The 22,535-nt window shown below is 62.5% G+C and overlaps 1 protein-coding gene across 1 annotated transcript in view; it reads right to left on the reverse strand.

The window, feature by feature from the left end:
• The window catches only part of ZNF469 (zinc finger protein 469), a 41,629-nt gene extending 33,084 nt beyond the window's left edge, over nucleotides 1-8,545 (reverse strand). The window contains exon 1 of the mRNA XM_079117217.1: nucleotides 7,699-8,545. The gene's annotated coding sequence lies outside the window, so the exon portion shown is untranslated. The remainder of the gene's footprint in view (nucleotides 1-7,698) is intronic.
• Between the last annotated feature and the right edge of the window lie 13,990 nt (nucleotides 8,546-22,535).

Consider the following 22,535-nt stretch of genomic DNA (forward strand, 5'->3'; position numbering starts at 1 on the left):
AAGAAACGTCCACGGACGGAGTCTGAACACCCGGCTCACAGGTTGGAATGAAGCTTGGCTTTGCTGGTTCAGCAGATGCACCCTGGGCCACCTGCTGGCCAGTGTTCACTCACAGCCATCTAATTGGGGACAACGCCGGCTCATGCCAGGTCACTCAGCCAGAGCAGGTGGAGACCTGAGCCCATCCTGAGGGCAGCACTGCTCTGCACTCCAGGACCCGACGGCCTTTCCTAGACACAGTGGCCTGGACACTGGTTGCCAGAGGCCGTGGAGCAGTGCCTTCCCCACCTCTGGGGACAGCAACGGCTGGTTGTGGCCCTTTCAGACCAAGCATCAGCCACATGGGTCCTCGCCCACCCAAGGAGCCAGGCCTGGCGACCCCAGGGCAGGCAGAGCCTCGGCAGAACACGCGACTCCACGCTGGGCTCGCAGGCCACCCCTGTGCCACATGGGGCAACGCTGCCCAGACAGGCCCACCTTCTTTCCCGAGGTCTTGGGATCTGCTTGCCCTAGAGATGCGACCCAGCAGGCCCCTCTGGAGACTCTCATTATCCCCCAGGCACCAGCCTGGCATAAATACAGCCCAGACGCCAAGAAAAGTAGGCTATCGGCATGCGGAGCCCTTCCCAAAGCTAAATGCAGCCTCCAAGGGCTGGGCAGGCCCTGTGTCAGAGACGGCTTGGATGCCACAGGCCCTGAGCTGACCCTGGAGTGGCCTGTCCCCACTCCTTGGGAGTGGCTGCCTCGGCCAGGCTCAGGGGCCACCGGACGCCTTTCTTCCGCTGGGAGGGCGCTCTGGGGCGGGCGGGGCAGGAATGCCCGTGGGCTGGTCTGGGGTTAGAGAGTATTTATAGTCTGTCCAGGCTGCCAGTCGAGGGGTGCCCGGAGGTCAGCTTCCTGCCAGGCCCTGCGGCCAGATGTTTACTGAGATTGCAGAGAGAGCAGCCCACCCACACATGCCGGGACCAATCCCACATCCACGTGCCCAGGGCCTCTGCTCCAGGGCCTGGCGGGGCTCCTGGACTCAGGACGGCAATTGTCTTGAGAGCCCGTCTGCAAAGGAGCACGGAACCCCCATGCACCTGCCGAGGTGGGCTCCCAGGACAGCTGGGGTCTGCTGTGCACTCACAGTAGACCATAGTGTGCCAGGGCAGGACCATGAGCCTGGAGGCCTGGGCACGGTCGCTGCCAGCACACCGCCAGGCCCGGAGACACCACTTCACAGGGCCACAGCTACCAGGTGCACAGGTGGCCTGCTGAGAGCAGCCAAGCCCGCCCCATGAGTCCAGCTCAGCGGGCGGAGAGGCAGGGACTGCGGTTTATCCAGCTCCCGAGAGAGGGAGTCTGATCCAGGCTACTGACCTCGCTGTAAGATACTGTTTTGAGAGGCAGGAGGACAGCAGTGACCACAGATGGGCGAGGAGGGCCAGGTGAAGGGCATGTGCTGGGGCTGGTGTCCGTGCAAGCTGACAGGCCCTGAGACCCTGACCAGGCTGAGTGGCTAGCGCGGCGGCCACGGCACGTGTTGGAATGGAGACTGTGGTGGTGTGGACGCGCACTGGCCGGGAGGCAGTGGGTCAGCGTGTGGAGCCAGCTCTTTGGTCTACACGGATGGCGTGTCAGAATCGTGTTCTGAACGCCTGCCGTCCAACGACACTGGTTTCACCTGGGCCTGTTTGTTTCTGAACGCTGTGGTGAGCACCCTGAGGACCATGTCCGCAGCCCTGTGGCCGTGGCCTCTGGCGTGAGCTGACGCTGTGGCCACACGCGGCAGCGTGCCCTGGAGGTCACACCTCCCCTGCGCCAGGCACAGCCTCAGAGGAACGGTCTGCTTTCCAGGTGGCCTGACCATCGCACGTGCTGCATTGGCAGTTTCTTAGGCAGCACTGACCCTGGCCTGCACAGGGTCCAGAACGTTCTATTACAACTTCCAGGTTAGTCCTGGCCTTTCAAAACAGGAGACTGCATGTGAAGGTCCAGATTTTCACCTTCTCCTGAGAGTTCGGGAGCGGAGGTCATGCTGAGCCTGCCCCTTGCGGGTGGCACCCTGGGCCCACAGCTACCACTGCCTCGCAGCCTGGGGAGCATGGAGCCTGGCCTCCTTTGCTGGCCGTAGAGGCCAGGGAGGCCCAGAGAGGGACATGTGTGCCTGGGAGTCAGTGACATGGACTCCCTGGAGTCCTCCCTCCATCTGAAATGATGACCCAGGACCCGCTGCTCCCAAGGACTTCACTGAGGTCATGTCTGACCCCAGACACCAGGACCTGGAAGATGAGGGCACGTCCACAGCCCTCACCAAGTGCCCACCAAGCTCACCCGCACGCCCACTCAGCCCTTCCCGCCCTTCAAGGGGGCTACTCCTCGGGCCTATGCACACGCCAGGTCCCTACTGCTCGACTCTCCATTGTGCAGACGAGGAGACCGAGGCTCAGCACGGACTCTCAGTGACAGCACGGGAGTGCACAGCCCGCCGCCTCCCACCCTCTTCCACAGCACCTGCAGAGGACAGGCTGCGCTTGGCTGCCGCCTGGGGCACGTGGGTCTTGATGAGGAACAACCAGAGAGCGGGTCCAGCCTTGGGCGTGTCTGCGCCCGTGTGCAAGCTGCTTCCCTTGCCTGGAGCCATCTCTTCCATCAGGAATGCTTGGTGAACTCCTAGTCATCCTTCAAAACCCAGCTCAGACACCCCTTGCTCCAGGGAGCCTTGCTTAGGACCTCAGGCACCAGGCTGCCTCCTCAGTCTCCTCTGTGGGTTTGCCTCTCGAAGGGACAAGGTGGGGGCAGTGTCCACACCAACTACCGCAGCCCCTGGCCAGCAGTCCAGGCTGCTCCTCGACAGAAGTGGGCCGTCACAGGGACATAGACGCGCAGTCAGTTCTGCTCACGTCTCAAGACGCTGCCGCGACTTGGCACCAGCCCCACGCACAGAGACAGACTTCATGCCCATGGTGGCTTTGTGGGCACGTGTGGCACATGGAAGCCGGAGGAACTGGCCGCTGCTGGGGGGCAGCTGCGGAGGGCACGCCACCGGGGGCGAATGCGGAGCCAGCACGGCGGACGCTAGCGAGGCACACGCGCTGCCGCCTGGGATGCGGCTGTTCCTGCCTCGCTCCCACACCCTGCCGGTGGCTGGAGCGTCATTTTTCACTCAGGTGGGTGCAGGTGGCCTGGGGCAGGGGCCCAGGAGGTCCCTTCAGCTGGGCCTCTTGGGGTGACAACCCGTGCCACGGCATGGCCCTCGTCACGGGCCAGCGTCCCGTCGGAGCCCAGGTCTGGCCGGTGCCCCGCAGGCACGCCGTTACTGGGAGCAGGTGAGGGGCGCAGGCCCCGGACGGGCACAGGAATTCCCGCAAGTCCCTCTCCCTTCTGTGCCCGGTTCCCCGTCTGTGAAGCAGAGTGACCGTGGCCGCTTCCGGGGAGAGAGGGCCCCTCAGGGGTGGAGGCTCGCAGCCGGGCAGACCCTCACACGGGACCTGGGCTGCTGTCCACCGGCCCCTGGAGCCTGTGGTGAAGGGCTGAGTCAGGGCTGAGGCCGGCAGCACTGTCTGGGCCTTCTCCCCAGGACCAGGCCTGGCCGGGCTGCCTCCCCTGCCTCTCTCTAGGCTCAGCCGCTGGGCCTGGGACGTGCCACTACCCTCCACCTCGACCACCTTCTCTGCCCCTTCCGACCTCCCAGCCCAGGGCCCGTGTCCATCTGCCTCCGAGTCCTCCACCGTCCAGCCCCTGGCTGCCCAGCCAGCTGCACCAGTGCAGAAGGCACCCTCGTAGCGGTGGACCGTGGCTGGGCCTGACACATGCTCAGCCAGCAGCACTGGGTTGCTTTCGGGGGAAGGCCGGGCAGGGCGCAGGCGGGACCTCCTGTGGACAGGTTCGGTCTTCAAGGGCGTGGCCTAGGGACCACCATCTCTGCCTCCATTTCCCTGTCTGGGGCGGTCAGCCCTGGCCCCAGCATGCCACCTCAGCAGGAACTCACCCACTGGGCCTGGTGCCTGGTCCAGAGAAAGAAGCGATTCCCACACACTCACAGGCTGAGGACCAGGGCTGCGGCCACCAGGGAAGACCTCAGGCAGCTCCAGAGGACCCCTCTGACACCGCCGGGCCACTCACCAGGGTCCACCAAGAGGGACGAGCTCACACCCCGCAGAGTCCTGGCCTCAAAGGCGCAGCTCCCCACGCCACCCAGAGAAGGCTGACGGGAGCCCGGCACTTGGACCCCAGCCAGGACGTGGAGGCTCAGCACGAGGCCAGACACCAACGCCAAGGACCAGGGGCGGGAGGCAGGAGGCAGCTGGAGGCGGGGAGGGTGGCCAGGCTCTCTGGGGGCCGCTGCACACTGTGAAGGGAGCGTGAGGTGCAGAACCGTGTCTGAGGATGCCCCCAGGCAGACAGGCACAGCCCACACAAACCCTGCCCTGCAGGCCAGGCCACCCGGCCGGGGTCCCGGCAGTCCCCGCTCCTGCCCTCAGGATGGCCTGTCCTGCAGCCTCGGTGGCCACGTCCAGGGCCTGTGGGGCAGGCCTGTTCCCAGGCGGCCACCTTGGCCCGGGTGGGAGGAACGCGGAAGTGCTGCTCAGGGACACCTCCCGGCCGTTTCTCAGGCGGCTGCGTGCCCAGGCAGTTGGGCCCCGATGGCCACTCATGAATGTGGACTCTGTTTGGCTGCTGGCTGGGACGCTGGCTCCCAGCAGCCAGAGACAGGACAGACGCTGCGAGGCGGCCAGGGACGGAATGTCCCCGCCCTGCCGCTGGCCGCCGCCCGCAGGGGGGCGAGGGACGCGAGGGAAGCTCCTGGGCAGCGCTCCCGGCTCCCTCCACATGCGGCGCTGCCTGCCCTCACCTGTCTTGGCTCCTGCAGCTGCCGGCTTGTGCTCTCTGTGGCCTGGGCTCCACACCTGGGCTATGCTGGGGACGCAAGGCGTGGGGGTGGCAGCCTCCCCAGGCACGTGGTGACAGGAGCCGGGCTCCTGGCCTACGAGGGACGTGGCCCGGGGCACAGAGGCCCCAAACTCACCCACCTGGCCCACGGGCAGGGGCAGCTGGGGGACCGGGTCCCACCTGGGGGAGAGCAGGAGGCCTCAGCTGCCAGCCCCTCCTGCTTCAAGCCCTGGTGGTGGGGAAGCCTGAGGGAGGCTGAGCCCCAGCCTCCAGACCAGCTCCACCTTCGGATGCCGACACCCCCGGGCACAACCCCAGCTTCTGCTGGGGCTCCTCCTGAAACCAGCAGGGTAGTTCCCAGAGACCACCTCACCGCGCGGCTGGTGAGTAAGGCAGGAAGCCTCTGGTGTGATGCTAGGGTCACAGCCCCCACGCTCCTGCCAGCACCGTGGCTGACCTCACTCTGGCGGCTGGGACTCGACCGGCAGCCGTGGCAGCCCTGGAGGGGGTGGGGCCGCGCTCTGAGGAACATCTGGAGGCGGAACGCACAGTGCTAGCCACAGCTGGCCCAAGGCTGCGGCACCCTGGGCTGGGCCCCTGCCCACCTTGCATTCCACCCCTTCCCAGGGTGGCCTTGCGCACCTGGGCCCAGGGGGAGGTCGTGGGGGGTGATGTTAACCCAGAAGAATGTGGGGGGCCTGGACAGGGACAGCACCTGAGGAGGGAGGAGGGAATCCCAAGTTGGAAATGACATGCCTCAGCTGTCTGGGCCTCTGGGGGGTACAGTGACCAGCCTGCACATGGGATGGGTAGCGGGTGAAGTCCTCGGGAGGAAAGACGGCAGTCCACGTACAGCACACACATCTCACCTGGGTGCTTTGTGTACCTTTGGGTGTGCAGGACAAGGTACGCCCTGGGTGGGCACAGCCTGGGGTGTGTGCAGGTCTGGGGAGCAGCCTATGGGCTGGGCACCCTTGTGCAGTGTACAACTTGACTAGTGGTGCTGGTCCACCTCTCCTTCTACCCAGGGAAACCGAAGGTCCTTAGCTGACTTTGTGGTGGGATTGAAGCATGAGATCATAACAGTTCTCAAGGACGCAGCGGCAGCTTGCTGCCCAGCTGTGGCTACCATGGGGACAGAGAGGATGAACTAGGAAGGGGAGGCCAAAGAAACAGTTCTGGCAACTGAAAACCCACCTCACCTGGCCCCCAACCCCCACTGCAGTCAGCTTAGCCCCCTGCGAAGTGTCAAGTCCATCAGAGAAGGAGGCTGGCCCTGGGGTCAGTCCCGGGACCTGAGAGCATTCAGCTACCTGGAGACGCAGCACCACGCGGTTGTCCAGTCTGGATGTGAACCAGCTGAGCCCGGGTGTGAATCCTTGGAGGGCACTGCCCGGCAGGGAGGCCCAGGTGTCACCAGCAGCCTGCAGTGTCTGCTGAGCACCCGCCATGCTTGGCTCGATGGGGACGTGACCTTGGATTCTCCTTCAAGGGGGACAGTCTAGTGTGGGGTGAGACCCACTGAGGACAGGTGGGGCATGGGAAGGTGATGGGGCAGGTGGGACAGGCCGGGGGGCAAAGCCACCTGTGGTAGTGGCTAGTGGGGATGGGGAGAGGATGGTGGGGAGGGGGAGGGAGCAAGTGTCCAGAGGTGGGTCTGGAGGACTGGCCAGGGAGGGGATGGACTGAACTGGGCTGGCCTCTGCTCCCCGTTCCCTTCTGCCCCACACCTCCAGTGGGAAGCAAGGTGCGGGGGTGGAGAAGCAGCACCAGCAGGGTCCCGGCTACCGTGCCCCCTGACTTTCAGCCACAGCCTGGCATCTTGAGGTCTTTTGCCTCTTCAGACCCGTTGCCAGACCTGTGGGTGTCCCCAGGTCCCTGCCGTGACCAAGGCGGCCAGAATCCACCCTGTGGGCCTGCGCATGCTGCCTGCAAGCCCATCCCATGGACCCCTGGGAGAGCCTGCCGTCTTCCTGATGGACGGCCAAGCCTCAGAGAGGCTGGGGACTTGCCCAAGGTCACACATCCCTGTGCAGAGCTGGGCTCTGGCAGCCGCCCACAGGCTCCCCGGCAGTCTCTGCCCCACATGGGGGATGAGGAGGCAGAAGGAAAGGGACTTCTTCCTCAGCATCTGACCGGAGCTGGCGAGAGGTGCAGCTCAGAGCCCTGGCGGCAAGATGGCGGAGGAAAGGAGAGGGCAGTCCTCTGCTCCTGGACCAGCTGGGTTCAGGAGGTGGGGGAGGAGGGCCCCTGGCAGTCGAGGCAGGAAAGGTGCGCACCTGGACTAGAGTGCCGGAACAGAATCTCTAAGTTCTCCAGAGGCGCCCGCGAGTCACTGAGCCTGACGCGGCGCACGCCCTCCCCGCCCCCGCATCCAGGGCAGGACGGCCAGAACAGGCTGTTGCGATAGGGAGCCAGCACCCCGTCTCTGGAGGTGTGCAAGACCAGGAGGCAAGGTCTGCAGACCCTGAGGCACCGGCAAGCAGCGGGCATCCGTAACCTCTACGTTTCCTTGGACCCTGAAATCCTGGAACTTGCTGGTCTACACACCACCCAGGGCTATGGCCAGCCCAGGGGCCGGCCACAGTGGCCACGCATCTCTCCCCTGTGCTTCCCCCCAGGAAGGCTGGGCTTTCCTATGTGGCTCAGACATGCTGTTCTTCCTTCACACTCACAGGGAAGAGTGACTGGCACATGGCCTGGGAAGGATATTCCCTCCCTGGCCACCTTCTCAGAGGCTGCCTTTCCTAAGACAGTAGCACGGCCCCATCCTCCCACCGCCCTGCCCAGCCCTGGCTGTCCAACACCACCCAGGCCTTTTACCTGTTATCTTGTTTATTTTCAGGAGGGCAGGGTCTTGGCTGTATTGGTGCACCTGGGCAGGGCAGGACACAGACAGGGCCTCAATACACCTTTGTCCAGCTAACAAGCAGAACTGGACCAAAGTCTATCTTGGCAGAATGAAAAGGGGCTGTCAGCAACTCTGCCACTTAATTGCTCTGCATCGTGGCCACTCTGACCCTCTGTTTCTTCCCCCAGAACACGGTACCATCCATCCCATGAGGTGAGATTCAAGGCAATCACACGTGGCACACTTCCTACTCTGCGCAGCAGTAGCGTCTACCCCAAAGCAGTTAATGGTTCAGCCTTGCCTGGGCCACCGGCACCCTGCTGCCCCTGCCTCCAATCCACTCTGTGGGCACATGCCTCTCCCCGGGGTGCAGGGTCAGGGTCTGGGTGTCCGCGAAAAGAACTGGAGAAGACCCTGTGGGCCTCCTGGTCTTTCCTTCCAGCCGTGGCCACGCGGGGCGCAGTGGCCCCACGGGTCCCTCCAGCTCAACTCTGGGCACAAGGAGCCGCCCTGGAGGCACAGGGCTGGGCGGGAGGGGTGCAGCGTGGCCTCCTGGGCCTCCAGGCAGGAACCAGTCCCTCGGGTCACCAGAAAGACCCCTTGGGCATGCCAGGCACTGCCTCTGCGGCCAGCTCCCAGGCTGGGGCCAGCAGCGGGGGTGCCGAGGAGGTGGCGGCAGGCTTGCGGACAAACCGCTCCACCGGCAATGAATGAGCCCCTGTGCGCTCCCCGCAGCCCCAGCGCCCCACTCCCCAGGCCCGCTCGGCGCGGGCGGCGGACTCGGGCAGCGCTTCGAAAAGCACCGGGTGAGCTGGCCCGGAACCGCCGAGCGAGGCTGGGGCAGCACAGCGGCCAGGCCGCCCCACCGGCCCGCGCGTCCCCGCGCTGCAGCCCCGTGTCCTGGCCGAGCGAGCGAGGCGGAGGGTCTGCCCGGGGCGCCCCCCGAGGGCGCGGGACACGGCGCAGCCAGGTGACACCCCCGCCCCATCCAAGCCGAGCCCCGGGCGCCGCCCGCACTCACCTCCCGCTCCGGGGCCCGCGCCGCTTGCCGCGCTGGCGGCGGCAGACGAGCTCCCGGGACGCGCGGGGCGCCGGCGCCCGGCCGCGCAACCCCAGCCTCTGCGGCGCGGAGGCGCAGAGCTCATCCCCGGCCGCAGGCCCGCCCGGGCCGCGCAGACGGGCCGCCCGCCCGCCGGGCACCGAGCCGCCCCGCCGCCGCGCTGCGCCTGGGGCGGGGTGGGAGGAGAGGAGAGCCGCTCCACCCTGCCCAGGTCCGCGCAGCCGGCCCAGCGCGCGCAGCCAAGTCCTCGGCCGGCGCTCGCTCGGAGGCCGCAGGCCGGCCGTCAGCCGCGGGTCGGCGGAGCTCAGACCCGGCTTAGGTTACACGGCCCTCCCCCCTCAGCTATTTTTAGTGCCGCTTTTCCTAGGTGTTGGTTTCGTGGATCCACCCTAGTCTAGTGGTCCCCAACGGGACAAGTCTTCCTCCACAAACCCGCTTGCTCCTGGCCAGCCCACCCCCAGCTGGCAGGGCTGAGTGGGAAAGGCTGGATTTAGCACAGCTTTTAAAAACTGCCATGGTTCCTGTGGCTTCCGTTGCTGCTCTGTCTGTCCCTCCTGGTCCCTCGCTCTGGCCCTTCCTGCCCCCAGCAGGCTACACATTTCCTTGAACTTCTAGGCAGGGGGCTGTCACAATTGGCACCTGCTTGGGGAGCTCCCGTTTGAGGCCCCCAGGCTGGTACTCCGATGGTGTAGTGGGAGGAAGTGCCCACGGACACTTCATGGAAAGTGAGACCTCGCACTCTCCCAAGCCCTTTGGCCTTCACTCAGGCCCCTTCAGGCTGGCCAGGGAGTTCTGGAACACAGGGTGGGCGGAGGAACCTCCCAGGCCCCTGAGCAGGGGCCCCTTTTGGTCCTGTTCCCAGGGCTTCATTCACAGACCAGGAGGCCCAGCACATGGGAGGCCTATGTCCCCCGGCCCAGAGTGACCTTGGCTGTCCCATGTTAGGTGGACGGAGGCACAGACCTGTGGGCTTCTAGGAAGCAGCATTGTGGGTGGGGGCTCCTCACAAAAGGAGCCTTCGGGAGTCCTCACACCCCCTGAGAGTTGCTTGGTGAGCCTCCGTTACACATTCCGGTTTCACCCCCTCTTGGGAACACCCTTATCATGCACAGCAAGGTGGCCAGCCCTGGCAGGGCTGCCAACTGGCAGGGGCCCGCCCAGCCCCCTGGCCCTCTGGTCTGCACCGAGGCCCTGGCTGAACAATCCATGCACAATTTACCACAAACCGAAAGGACCTGGGAGTCGGAGTTTCTCCCTGGCGGCTCAGTGTTCCATGGGAACAGGCCTGGAACTCCTGCAGGTTGACCTGGTGCGGGGGAAGCGGGGCTGAGGGCTGAGAGCCCCCACCTGCCCAGCCCCCAGCCTCGTTTCTGCAGCATCTGTCTGGCCTGGGTGCCTGGGGTGCCCCTCTAGGGGAGGAGTGTGGGAAGGGGCTAGGAAACGCTGAGCTGACATTTAGGGGCGAATTTCCCAGTTCTGGGACCAGGGACTTCAGAGGGGACTTGGGAGCATCCTTTCCTGACCTCCCTGCTGGGTCCATTCCTGCTTCTCTGAAAGGTCCCGGCTTCAGAACGCACCCTGTGTGCGTTCACCTGCACATGCGTGCTGTCGGGTCCTGGGCCTCTAAACGCTGCGCGGCTGGAGACGTGGCTGCCTCCCCAGGGCCTGCACCTATTACCGCAGTCCTGATGGGGTGCACCTGTGCTCACCTGGGCTAGGCGTGGGCAGGTGTGGGGCAGGGCTCTGACGACCCTGCTTGGGAGGCCGCACACACAGGCCCCTGTGCCCCTGTTCTGATCCTTCGGCCCCTGACTTCTGACTGGATTCACTTGGTTGCAGACACCTGGAGGCTGTGAGTGGTGCTGGGGAGGGAGACCCCAGAGCGCGCGGGACGGTGGGCTCCCCGGAGAGGAGTCCTCTGGTCCCACGTGCCGTTCCTTCAAGCTAGGACCCTGGTGTGGTGGCTGTCCTGGTGCAGGCTGCAGGCTGCCTCTGGATGCCACTGCTGCCCTGGACTTGCCCCCCGACGCTGCTTCCTCCTCTCCTCTGAGACTGTCAAGGCCTGGACAGGAGAGCTCGTCCACCGTCCTGGGAGGGGCTGCCCAAGAGGGGCGGGGAGGGGTGCTCTGGAGGGAGTGTGGCTGGGACGGCCCCGATTGGGAAGAGCCGCGGGTGCCCGGCCCCGCACGACTCGGGGCTGCCAACCGGCCAGAGCGGAGACTCCTCTCACCCTGCTGCTGCCCCCACGCCCAGAGCAGGAGGCCCGGGGCTGGCCGCCTTGGGGAGGGGCTTCCCGGCCTGCGGGGTGGGAGCCAGCCCCCTCCTGAGTCATCGCCTTGACTTCTGCCTGATGTAGAAATGAAACCGCGCCGTCAACCAGAGCCGGGAGGGGGCAGGGGAGCCTCGGCACATTCCGGGGCGCCCTGCCACGAACCCCTCCGCCCGCCCGGGCGCCTCAGTGTGGGGACACGTGCACCTCAGAGCGATGTCCCTCTCCTGGCACAGGCTGGGGACCAGCCCCAGGACCTTCATCCTGAGAGACCAGACCACCACCGTGGCCAGCGCAAGGCTGTGGCATGTGGGCGTTTAGTGCCTCTGGTCACTTCTGCGGCGTTTCGCCTGTGTGCTCCTGGGCTCCTGGGCTCTTGGACCTCATTTGCCAGAGCGGGGGGCCAGTCCCAGCAGCATGGGAGGCAGGCAGAGCCCACCTGGGCACTGCCCACTGGGAGGCTCTGCCTGCCCCCTGAGCTCAGGGTGAGGGCTGAGGAGGGCAGCTGGGCCCTGGCCTGGCACCCTGGACTGGCAGGCAGGTGGATGCTGTGTGCTCAGCACTCCAGGTGGCAGAGAAGCTGCGAGCTTCTACCTCAAAAGACAGGTCTCCTGGTGGACCCTTGTGCTCCCCGAGCCTGTGGTTGACAGAGAGCTAGGACACCCCGAGGTGAGACAGGCGCTGGCAGGAGTGCGCCTGGTCCCTGCAGACCTGGTTATCTGTGCTCTAGCTGCCCACTTCTTGGCAGTGGGCTCCAAGGAACCCCCTAGGAACACAATAATGTCTGTGGATTCCGTCCATTAGTGCAAAGATTCAGACTTGGGGCTGCAGAGAGACGGACACTGGCCTCAACTCCAGCTCTGTTCCCTCTGCTTCCTGCCGGCTGTATGTCCTTGGGCAAGTCAGCAACCTCTCTGATTCTGCTTGCTCTTCTGGGAGGCACAGACATGAGACTCACTGGCAGGAAGCAGAACTGACCCTGGTGCCACTGTCCTCACACTCCCTGCCATGGGCTGGGTCCTGGGGTTGGAGCAACTGGGCACAGCAGTGGCTTCCAGGGCAGGAGGAGCATGTGGCTCCCGTGATTCGAGCCCCTGACCTGGAGGCTCCCCGGCCCTCAGGCCTGTGGCTGGGCTGAGAAGCTGCTCCCCCAGCATCAGGAACACAGAGAGGGCTTTGGCGTGGCAGGGGCAGAGCAGGACTCCTTCCAGGGAGGCTCGGCCTGTCCAGGGGCTGCTGGGTGGGGTGGGCGGGGCTCCCCAGGAAAGGCAGGAGAGTGGGAGGGGCGGGGGAGGGGGTGCAGAGAAGGGGGGAGACAGACCCGACGCTGAGCAAGGCTGTTTCTGACCTGCCTCCACGTGACCCTGGTTCTAAGCAGAAAAAGGGTTGGGAAGGGTCCCTGTCCTGGAGCCCCTCACATGCGCAGGCGGCTGGGCCATAGGCTGGCAGAGGGTCTGGCCTGCAGGAACGACAGCCACTCCCGCCTGGCATCCCTAGGCTGGCGCCTCCTCCTCCAGGAAGTCCTCTCTGCCCAGCACACCCTGGCCTCCCTGTGCTCCCTGACCTGCAGGGCATGCTCCTGGCTCCCGGAGGGCACGGGGAAGGCACGGGAACAGGAGTGGAGTGGGTCCAGGTTCGAGTCCCGGCTCTCCCGTGACGAGTGTGGGGAGTGCCACTCAGGGAGGGCCCGGCCAAGCCTCGGGACACCCCCAGGAGGCTGCCGCGCCCGCTGCCCCGAGCATGCTCCTCAGCCGGGGCTGTGCCTTCCGGACCTCAGACACAGCGGGCAGTGGCGGCCCAGGCCCAAGCCCAGCTTGGCATCCCCGTGTGTGCCTCGGTTTCCCCATCTGCTCGGAGCCCAGTGAATGCCCTGGCGCCTGCGGAGGCGCCTCCCTCCGGATGCGCTCAGCTGGAGCGTCCCTGACAGCCCCTCGCGGGCCTGCAGGACGGGAATCCTTCTAATGAAAAGAAAACAGAGCTGGCAGCGAGCAGCCGGTCTCGGTAACCCAAGCCTGTGGCCGGCGCATGAATGGGCCCTTTCACGGGGTGGCCGCAGAGCCAGGGCTGGCTGGCCGAGGCACAGCGAGCCCGGGCAGGGAGGCGAGGGCTGGCGGCTGCTGGGCGGCCTGGGCCGCGGCCCCTGTGCCTCACACACCCCACACCAAATGTGGCTGTAGGGAGGGACTGGCGGTCCTGGGTCCCAGTCGCCACCGTCGTGCTTCCTGTGGTCACAGCTCCTGGGCCAGGCAGTACTGAGTCTGTGAGGAAGGCCGTCAGCAAGAGGACCGTGGTGTGCTTTGTGCTGCTGGGTGCCTGGCGAAGGCGGACAACCAACCCTTTTAGCCACAGGGTGTCCACAGGGTGGACAGCGCCACCTTCCCCCACCACCTGGGCTCTGTGGACGCCTGCCCCCTCCCGCCATGAATGGCCTCAGTGTACACCAGTTTTCTTTTTCCATACCTGGCCACCAAGTCCTCCAACATTCTTCTAGAAAAAATGTGGCAAGTTTCCCTGGATCTTTTTCTCCGAATAGTTTCCCTGTCTGTCCAGCCCCAGCGGGAGCTGTTCTTGGTTCCCTGGAGACTCTGAGAAGAGCTGTGCTTCCGCTCGTGCCACCTGCTGCCGGAGCCCAACAATGTCCCCTCTGACTCCCGGGGACAGAGTCCAGCAGTTGGACGACTGTTCTGAGAGTCTGAGAAGGCCCTCCGGCTGGCAGTGTGGCCTGGCATTGCTCTGTGCTCAGATGTCCCCAGCCTGGGTCAGGGGGCAGAAAGCCCTTGGGGCGCTGGCAGCGCAGCACGAGAGGTCAGGGTCCTGTGGCGCCTGGTGGGCCTCTGCTTGTTTCCTGGTCTGGTGACTCGCCCACCTCGAGGCCAGGTCCAGACTCTGCGGGCGTCTCGCCAGCAAGCCTTGCCAGTGCCTCGGTTTGTCTGTCCCTGTCCCCAGAGTGATTCAGGACAGCCTGCTTGGGCAGGCAGAGCTGTGATGGCCATCGGCTCTCACTATTAGGACAATCTCCGTGTTTCCTGGGTTGTTTCCTCCTCAGTTCCCCAGTTTCCACATTGCTGTGAATTTCCTTTTGTGATCACACGACCCTCAATGGCAGTATTGTCCCCCCAGCAGCAGCTTCTGCCTTAACGCCAGGTGGGAGCACATGGGGACAACCTCTGCCCGTGCCTGACCCCGGTGCTTTCCCACACACCGCTTCCATAAGCACAGCCAATCCTGCATCTCTGCGGGGCCTGTGCCCTCTGGGCACGGAGCACGCCAGCCGCTCCTGGGAAGGCAGGCTTGTGTGTGAGCAGGGAGGCAGCAGGACACTGCTCCCCTGCAGGGGCTGCCCGTGCGGCCGGGGGCTCCCGGGGCTGGTGCAGCTGCGGGCTTTGCAGCCCATCCTGCCAATCACCTGGCAGAACTATAGCTGTGTCGCAATTGCAGTCAATAAGAGGTGTTGTACAAATAACCCAATCAACAAGTGGCCTAAGGAACAGCAGACCCTTCACAGAAGAAATGCAATCAGTCAACAGACATATGAAAAAGTGCCCATCATTTCTAGCAATTAGGAAAATGCAAATCAAAACTGCTCTAAGATTTCATCTCACTCCAGTCAGAATGGCAATTATCAAGAACACAAGCAGTAATAAGTGCTGGCGAGGATGTGGGGAAAAAGGCACACTCATACATTGCTGGTGGGACAGTGGATTGGTGCAACCGCTTTGGAAAGCAGTGTGGAGATTCCTAAGAAAACTTGGAATGGACCCACCATTTGACCCACTCCTTGGTTTATACCCAAAGCGCACTACAGTGACGCAGCCACATAATGTTTATAGCAGCTCAACTCACAATAGCTAAGATATGGAACCAGCTTAGGTGCCCTTCACAGACGAAAGGATAAAGAAAATGTGGTATATATACACAATGGAATATTACTCAGCCTTAAAGAAGAATGAAATTATGGCATTTGCAGGTAAGTGAATGGAACTGGAGAATAATCATGCTAAGTGAAATAAGTCAATCTCAAAAAACCAAAACCGGAATATTTTCTCTGATAAGCAGATGCCAACCCATAGTGGGGGGTGGGTAGGGAAAAATGAAGAACTTTGGATTGTACAGAGGGGAGGGAGAGGTGGGGTGGAGCGGTGGGGATGGGAAGAACTACAGACTGAGACAGACATTATTACCCTATAAACATATCTGAAAAAATTAAAAGAAAAGAGGTGTTCTATGGCTGCAGAGCGTCTGGGAGCTTGGGCATCTGAAGCGTGGCTGTGCATGCCTCTGCTCGCACCCTGGGTGGCGCCCTGGTGGCCCCAGTGACCCCGGCTGGCGTGGGAACGCCACAGCCTTTCCCAGGTAGGCCTGGCAGTGTCCCTGCTCAGCCCCTTCCTCCTGCACCCCAACCCAACCCAAGCCACACTGAGCTGCTTCTCAGCAGGCAGAGGCGCTAAGTCTCTCAGGCCGATGCGCCTCGCTCCTGGAAGGCGCCCTCCCCCTCCAGGCTCTGCCAGTCCAGCAGGCCCCCACTCCTCCTCTAAGAGCCCGCACACCTCCTCCTGCCTGGCTGAGGCGGCCCTGTGCCCTGTGCCTGTCCCTCCACCAGCTCTGCAGGGGTGGCAGGTCTTGCTTGCCTGGTGGAACTCCCGCCTCCACGTGCCGGACCCCGCAGGCCTGCATCCTCGGCCCACCCCGGTCCTGCTCCCTGCCCTGGATTCCCTCGCCTCTGACCCTGGAAGCCCTTTCTCTCTCTTAAAACCTGCTCAAGAGACTTGAAACTCCAGGGAGCCCTCTGTGCTTAACCCAGCATGGCCAAGGGGTGCGGGCCGTTATCCGGGACGTCTGGGGACACCAGCACCCCAAGCTTCAGGGTTGGCCTGATCCAGGCTCTTCTGACGGACGAAGAAACCGTGGCCTGGGGATGAGGGGAAGCCATGAGTGGCTCAGACGGGGTGGGGACAGCTCTCCCGCGGGGCTTCCTGTTCTGTGGTGAGGCCCTGCGTGGCCTCCCTGCCTTCCCTGTAGGCAGCTCAGCCACCTCATCCTGTCCACAGTACAGACAGCCGTCCTGATCTGCTGGCTCGCTGCTTTATTTTACCGCCCCCGTCCTCCCCCAGCCACGGTGAGAAACCACTGCAATCTGGGCACAGGGAGCTGCCCTGCTCCTTGTGGCAGTGGCCAGTGGGGGCAGGTGGCCCTGCCAACTGCAAGCTGTGTGCCTTTGGACAAGTCACAATTTCTCTTGGAACCCTGGTTTTCTCTCTCTCTCTCTTTAAAAAAAATTTTTTTTTTAGATGTTGATGGACCTTTATTTTATTCTTTTATTTATGAGCAGTGCTGAGAATCCAACCCAGTGACTCACATGTGCTGGCAAGTGCTTACCACTGAGCCACCACCCCAGCCCCCTGGTTTTTTCTTGATAAACAGAGTTAACACATACAAACCACCTCAGGGGTCGTCATGATGAAGTAGCACAGAGAGCTTAAAGGAGTACATGGACTGAGGGTGGTGGCCACGTCTGTGATCCAGTGGCTCAGGAGACTGAAGCAGGAGGATCACAAGCTCAAGGCCAGCCTCAGCAACTTAGCAAGACCCTGTCTCAAAATTAAAAATAAAAAATGAGCTGGGTGTGGCTCAATGATTAAGTACTAAAAAAAAGTGACACAGAGTCAGAGCACTGCCATTATCATCACAATATGACAAAGGTGGAGACGGCAGTGATGGTGAAGGTGGTGATGGAGATGGAGATGGTGGTGATGGAGATGGTGATGGTGATGGTGATGGAGATGGTGGTGATGGAGATGGTGATGGTGATGGTGATGGAGATGGTGGTGATGGAGATGGTGATGGTGATGGAGATGGTGGTGATGCAGATGGTGATGGTGATGATGGTGATGGTGATGGAGATGGTGATGGACATGGAGATGGTGGTGATGGTGGTGATGGTGATGGTGATGGAGATGGTGGTGATGGAGATGGTGATGGTGATGGAGATGGTGATGGTGGTGATGGTGATGGAGATGGTGATGGAGATGGAGATGGTGGTGATGGTGGTGATGGTGATGGTGGTGGTGATGGTGATGGAGATGATGGTGATGGAGATGGTGGTGATGGAGATGGTGGTGGTGGTGATGGAGATGGTGATGGTGGTGATGGTGATGGAGATGGTGGTGATGGTGATGGAGATGGAGATGGTGGTGGTGATGGTGATGATGGTAATGATGGAGATGGAGATGGTGGTGATGGAGATGGTGGTGATGCAGATGGTGATGGTGATGATGGTGATGGTGATGGAGATGGTGGTGATGGTGATGGAGATGGTGATGGTGGTGATGGTGATGGAGATGGTGATGGAGATGGAGATGGTGGTGATGGTGGTGATGGTGATGGAGATGGTGGTGATGGAGATGGTGATGGTGATGGTGATGACGGTAATGATGGAGATGGAGATGGTGGTGATGGAGATGGTGGTGATGCAGATGGTGATGGTGATGATGGTGATGGTGATGGAGATGGTGGTGATGGTGATGGAGATGGTGATGGTGGTGATGGTGATGGAGATGATGGTGATGGAGATGGTGGTGATGGAGATGGTGGTGGTGGTGATGGAGATGGTGATGGTGGTGATGGTGATGGAGATGGTGATGGTGATGATGGTGATGGAGATGGTGGTGATGGTGATGGAGATGGAGATGGTGGTGGTGATGGTGATGATGGTAATGATGGAGATGGAGATGGTGGTGATGGAGATGGTGGTGATGCAGATGGTGATGGTGATGATGGTGATGGTGATGGAGATGGTGGTGATGGTGATGGAGATGGTGATGGTGGTGATGGTGATGGAGATGGTGATGGAGATGGAGATGGTGGTGATGGTGGTGATGGTTATGGTGATGGAGATGGTGGTGATGGAGATGGTGATGGTGATGGTGATGACGGTAATGATGGAGATGGAGATGGTGGTGATGGAGATGGTGGTGATGCAGATGGTGATGGTGATGATGGTGATGGTGATGGAGATGGTGGTGATGGTGATGGAGATGGTGATGGTGGTGATGGTGATGGAGATGGTGATGGAGATGGAGATGGTGGTGATGGTGGTGATGGTGATGGTGGTGGTGATGATGGTGATGGAGATGATGGTGATGGAGATGGTGGTGATGGTGATGGAGATGGAGATGGTGGTGGTGATGGTGATGATGGTAATGATGGTGATGGTGATGGTGATGGAGATGGTGGTGGTGATGATGGTGATGGAGATGGTGATGGAGATGGTGGTGGTGATGATGGTGATGGAGATGGTGATGGAGATGGTGGTGGTGGTGATGGAGATGGTGATGATGGTGATGGAGATGGTGGTGGTGATGGTGATGATGGTAATGATGGTGATGGAGATGGTGGTGGTGATGATGGTGATGGAGATGGTGGTGGTGATGGTGGTGATGGTGATGGTGATGGAGATGGTGGTGGTGGTGATGGTGATGAAGATGGTGATGATGGTGATGGAGATGGTGATGGTGATGGTGATGGAGGTGGTGGTGATGATGGTGATGGAGATGGTGGTGATGGTGATGGTGATGATGGAGTTGGTGATTGATGGGGATGATGGTGAGGTGGTGGTTATGAAGATGATGGTGGTGATGAGGCTGATATGGTGATAATGGTGAGTATGTCCCAAAGTAATGCACCACAGCCCCCAGGACCCCAAGTTATGCATAGCAGATGTGTTAACAGCACAGAGAACAAACAAGCAAGCTGTGTGGCTGACTAGGTCCACTCAACATAACACATAACTGGAGAAGACCTGGGACCAAGAATGCCAGCTCTTCGCACGAGTGTGACCATGCTTCACCACAGCTCAACCTTCTGACTGAGGTAGGGAAGACCGGTTTTGAGCGCGACCTCCATGAAGCATGCTGGAGACTGAGCAAATCACCTCACCTCACAGGGATTTGGTTTTCTTGTCTGCTACACTGAGATGAGAAGACCTGCCCGGCTTCAGTCACCGGGTTACGTGGGGGTGAATGTGCAGTTCAGTTGCTGACCTTCACCAACTGTCACGCCCCGCGTGGGCGAGAGAGTAGCTGGAGTGCACCAGCTATGGCCGTGTCTCCAGGGCGGACCTTCCTCCTCAGGACACTGTGCCTGCTCAGTGTGGACTGATCCCTCCTGGTGCCTCAGGAGAGTCCGGGCTGCTTCTCAGGCTGAGGATGCCCTGTCTGTGGGCTGCTGTATCACCAGCCTTTGCCTCATACCGATCCACCTTGGAGTCAGAGCTGAGACAGCGACCCGCGATTCGGAGGGCCTGGGGCTTGGCTTGTCAGCGGTGTGGCAGAGTGGCCAGTGTGTGCCTCTGGTCTTCCTAGAGCCAGCAGGGCTTGCTCAGCTGGGGGGTCGTGGGTTCCCGGCTGCAGGGCAAGACCCCACCAGAGGAGCCTTCCCCACTGTATCACAGCCAGAGCTGTGCGAGGGGTGGAGAGAAACCTCCACTCTAGGAGGGAGGGGCCACAAAGCCACCTTCCAGGGGACCTGGCCTGGGGTCGGCAGGAGCTTGTGGTCGCTTTGCCAGCCACCCTCCAGAGCTGTAGCGTGCGGGGATCCCAGCTCTGGAGCCAGGTCTGGGTCGAAGACCAGGCTGCCAAGACCCACGGAGGCTCTCGACTCCTCAAACCCTCAGCTTGTCGATCTGTGTAAAGGGGACAAAGGACTTCCTCCCAGAGCCATGTTAGGGTAGACGAGGCCGCAGGTGCCCTAGCTGCGTCCGTGCTTGCCGTCATCCATTGCTGCAGTAGCAGAGTGAAGAACTGGCTCTTCTGGAGCAGGTCAGCACTGCTTTGCAGGCAGGACGGCTCTGGTTCCCGCCGGGGCAGGTGCTCGGGGCTGGGCTGGGCTTGGAAGGACAGCTCTGCACGTGGGCCTGGGGGCTGCACACCGCTGAGGCCCTCCTCAGGCAGGTTGCTCTGGTCTTGGTCGTCTCCCTGGGGTGGACGGAGAAGCCTGTGGCTGGGGACTCGAGGGAGCTGGCCCCACGGGGGAACGTGTCGGCAGGGGCTGTGCAGGGCATCCATGGCCCCCGATGCACAGAGGGCTGCTCTGTCACAGGGGCCTCCTGGGGCTGGACATAGGGGGCATTGTGCTGAGCTGGCTCCGGCCCCAGGTGAAAGCTTTTACCAAGCGGGGAACTGAATGCCCTTCTGTGTGCAGACGTGCACAGCGGGAGCCGCCGCAGGGCTGCGCACAGGAAGAGCGGCCCTCGGCTTCCTGGCTACGGAGTGCAGCCTCGAGTCCTGCCCAGGCTGGGACATCAGGAGGACGGGCTTTCAGCGGGACCTGCTGCTGCTGCCGGGTGTAGGTCCCTGGCTCTGGAGGGACAAGGGCAGGGAGCCCCTAGGGCAGGGAGGCAGCGAGGCAGAGCAGCCGAGCCTCGAGTCCTGGGGCCAGGCCTCCTCGGCCCACAGCTGGGGAGCCTCTGATCCTGCGAGGTGAAGAAGTAGGTCAGCTGTGGCGTGGTGTTCACGGCGAGCCCTGTGGAGCCCAGCGGTAGCATCCACAGGACCCTTAGCTCCTCTGCAGGGGGCCGTCCTGCTTCACCGTTGGTCTGGGGACAGTGGGACAGAGTGGGCTGAGCACCGCGCTGGCTCTGCACACGTCTGGGAACACATGATCTGCTGGGCACAGCGTGGAATCAACAAGAGAGAGGGCCACTGTCACCTTGTCCTCCCAGGGACAGCCTTTCTTCTCTCCTGGAGGAAAGTGGGGGTGCGGAAGGCTAGGTCCCCGAGGCCCTGGGCCTGGGGCCACCTCAGAGCTGGGCTCTGGGGCCTTCTCAGACCTGGTGCAGGGCAGGCTGAGGAGGCCTGGCCTCCCTGTGTGGAGGCCTCCCTTCCCACGTGCCAAGGACAAGCCCTGTGCGGTGGGTGGGATGGGGCCCCCACAGATCTGTCCATGTCCACCTCCTGGTCCAGTGAGTGGGACCCTGTGGAAGTGGTCTTTGCAGGTGAGAGGATGGGTCCTGTTGGACTAGCCCAGTGACCAGGGAAGAGCGACACCTGGACATCGGGAAGAAGCCACGTGAGGGGGCAGAGACCCGGGTGCCGCTGCCACCAGCCAAGACATGACTGGAGCCGCCAGGCGGTGGAGGGGACAGGCCCTTCCTGGGGCCTCTCGAGGGCGCATGGCCCCGTGACACCTGGATCTCACGCTCCAGTCTCCAGACAGAGAGTGTCAACCTGTCGTCACCGCCTCTCTGGGTCCCCAGGGGTCTCGGCAGGGGTGGGAGTCACACCCCCAACTGGGAAATGGCCTGGGGCACGGGTGGCTGAGCAGGGGCAGCAGTGGATCCTGCAGGGCATGTCTCCTGCAGGGCGCGTCCCCTCCCTTGAGGAATCAGGACGAGCAGCGTGATGATTCTGTCAGCAAACCGAGCCGAGAGCAAGTGGGTCCACGGGGCCGCCGGGCACGGCAGGGCAGGGGTTCACACCCTGCCGTCTGGATGCTCCCTGGACGCAGCTCGTTCCTGAGCTCACCCGAGGACCACGCGGCCTCATGGCGGCGGGACCTGTGGGCCGGGGACTGTGCCGCGGGCCCAGGGGAGGGCTCTGAAGGTACTCGTGCTGCGCAGCCAGGGCGGCCAGGCTTGTCCACCACGGGAAACGGTGGCGGCGCAGTGGCCTGAGGGATCGCCGGGCGAGCTTCTGCCCGGCCCGGGTGAGGCCAGGTCCTGCATGCCAGGCGAGGGCTCCACCGCCTGGCTGCCCCAGCCCTGCACGAGTTTGATCAAAAGACAACACAAGACAATCCGACGCGTAGGGACGGTGGGCATGCGGCCCGGGGTTGGCCGCGGGCACTGTGGGGACCAGAATGGAGGGCGACCGTGAAACTCCTGCGGGGGTTTTGCCCTGAGCCCGGCTTTGTGAGGAGACAGGCTGCCATGATGGGAGGGTGGCATGTAGGGAGGGTGGCATGTAGGGAGGGTGGCATGTAGGGAGGGTGGCATGTAGGGAGGGTGGCATGAATGGGAGGGTGGCATGTAGGGAGGGTGGCATGTAGGGAGGGTGGCATGTAGGGAGGGTGGCATGGATGGGAGGGTGGCATGTAGGGAGGGTGGCATGTAGGGAGGGTGGCATGGATGGGAGGGTGGCATGAATGAGAGGGTGGCATGGATGGGAGGGTGGCATGGATGGGAGGGTGGCATGTAGGGAGGGTGGCATGGATGGGAGGGTGGCATGAATGAGAGGGTGGCATGGATGGGAGGGTGGCATGGATGGGAGGGTGGCATGTAGGGTGGCATGTAGGGAGGGTGGCATGGATGGGAGGGTGGCATGTAGGGAGGGTGGCATGGATGGGAGGGTGGCATGTAGGGGGGCATGTAGGGAGGGTGGCATGGATGGGAGGGTGGCATGTAGGGTGGCATGTAGGGAGGGTGGCATGGATGGGAGGGTGGCATTGGTGGGAGGGTGGCATGTAGGGAGGGTGGCATGGATGGG

The sequence above is a fragment of the Sciurus vulgaris genome, assembly GCF_902686455.1.
Source record: "Sciurus vulgaris genome assembly, chromosome: 17".
NCBI lineage: Eukaryota > Metazoa > Chordata > Mammalia > Rodentia > Sciuridae > Sciurus > Sciurus vulgaris.